Here is a 2,164-nt window from a genome sequence, read left to right on the forward strand (position 1 = left end):
AGAGCAATTTTTTTTAGCAGCGTTTGGCAGTATAATCGATGTTGTTTTCACAACTTAAAGTAAAAAGCATTTGATGGAAAACCGCTGTTGCAGAATGACATTGTATTCCAGTGCTTTCTCCAAAAATGAACATCGTTAAAAATAACTTCTAAGAGAAATGATTCAAACCCCAAAGATATAAACTTATCTCAAAGTTGTTAAATGATGGTTATCTGTACATTTTAAACCACATCCCAAGTGTGGAGATGATATAATAAAAAAGCAAAGAATTTTCATGGTTGGACGATATTACATATTTTGTTCTCTACAGAGAGGCTTTTTCAAGTCTTTATCTCTTTGAGGCTGGGTGACTGGTGGGGAGATAAGCTTGCATCTGTATAACAAAACCTTCAGGGGGCGCCTGGATGGCTCAGTCGTTAAGCGTCTGCCTTCGGCTCAGGTCATGATCCCGGGGTCCTGGGATCGAGCCCCGCATAGGGCTCCCTGCTCTGCGGGAAACCTGCCTCTCCCTCTCCCATCCTACCCCCGCTTGAGTTCCCTCTCTCACTGTGTCTCTCTCTGTCAAATAAATTAATTTTAAAAAAAATCTTTAAAAAATAAAAAAGAAAACCTTCAGGACCTTTCTCAGTTCAGCTTCCATTTGGGCCCCAGGTCAGGGGCTCTGTGACGGGAGTTGCTGCATTGTTTCTCAAAATGCTTAAAAACACAACAAAGGGTAAGGCTTAGGAGCCTTTTTAACTGCTGAATATTATCAGCAGTGCAAGTCAATGTTGTTGATGCTTCCCCCAGTACCTAGAAGAAGGGGGAGATGGAAAGAGACAACAGGATGGGAAAGAAAGAGGAGAGAAAGTGTCCCTGGCTAGTGACAGGATGAGGTGTCACCAACTGGGGAGTGGCTTATTAATTCTTTGTTGTGAGTTTGTGTGTGTGCACTGAGGGTGTAGATTTAAGCTTGGTCATCATTGCTCAGGAGATCACTATGAAACAGGTTGGTATGACACTTCTATGCCTTTTTATTTTTTATTTTTTTTTAATTTAAGTAGGTCCCATGCCCAGCGTGGAGTCCGACACAGGGCCTGAACTCACAACCCTGAGATTAAGACCTGAGCTAAGATCGAGAGTCGGATGCTCAACCGACTGAGCCATCCAGGCTCCCCTATTTTTAATGTTAAAAAAGTACCAAAGGAGCTCGGGTAATAAGGCTGGGGCCATGGACGTCAGCTCAGAGAGCCCAGATCTCTGCCTTCTTGGCTTCACCTTGGTCAGGAGGCACCTCTTCCCGATTAACAATGATCGGGGTAAGGGTCTCCCCTTTGCTTTCTTTCGGGGTGAACTCCTAAGGGATTCTGAGGAAGTGACTTTGGTCTCTCAGAGGAAGAAGGCAGGTGGTTCTAGTTTGTGTTTTTCAACCTTTGTCCTTTGCTCTCCTCAGACTCTCTGAAATTTGTCACTTTTGTCATTTTCATTTTCAGAAAGTGACAGTTCCCTGGAGATTTTTCAATCCACATCATCTCTTGACCTTTCTCTGAGAGATCGTTTCTCATTTTGCTGCCAGCTTGCTGCAGGGCCCTTTCTTATTTGCAAGTTTTTAGGGTGAATACTTTCTTTCATGAACTTTCTGTACCCCAGGCTGTATTTTACACGGGGACCAACCCTCCCTTGTAAAAAACAAAATAAAACAAAAACGAAACAAAACAAAACTGGATAAGATGACATAATGACCTAGGTTTTCCTGCAAGCTCTTGAATTCTACCATTTGGACTTCCATATTTCAAATCTTATGCAAATTTGACTTTTCAGGATTTCTCTCTCTGTTTTGTAAGCACTTTCACTGAACCTGAAGAAATATCTGCTTCATTGAGATTATTGCAGAAATATCAAACTCCAGAGAATTTGACATTCCCGTTCTCCTTACTATTTTTTGTGTGTGTGTGTGAAAAGAAAGCCCAACATTAACAGATGATCAAAACCATGTGGCATTTTTATTTTACCTGACCTCATTATAACTAACTCACTAACTAACTAACTAACTAACTAACTAACTAACTAACTAACTAACTAACTCACTAACGTCAGGGGATAAGACGCTAAGGGAGAGTCCTTCACTCAGTGGTAGACTCTAAACTAAGAAGGAAGAAAAAAGAGTTTGGAGAATAAATGTCTC

This window comes from Mirounga angustirostris, unplaced genomic scaffold (genome assembly GCF_029215605.1).
Source record: "Mirounga angustirostris isolate CCGP_5_RB_7025 unplaced genomic scaffold, mMirAng1.0.hap1 SCAF_7, whole genome shotgun sequence".
In the NCBI taxonomy this organism is placed as follows: domain Eukaryota; kingdom Metazoa; phylum Chordata; class Mammalia; order Carnivora; family Phocidae; genus Mirounga; species Mirounga angustirostris.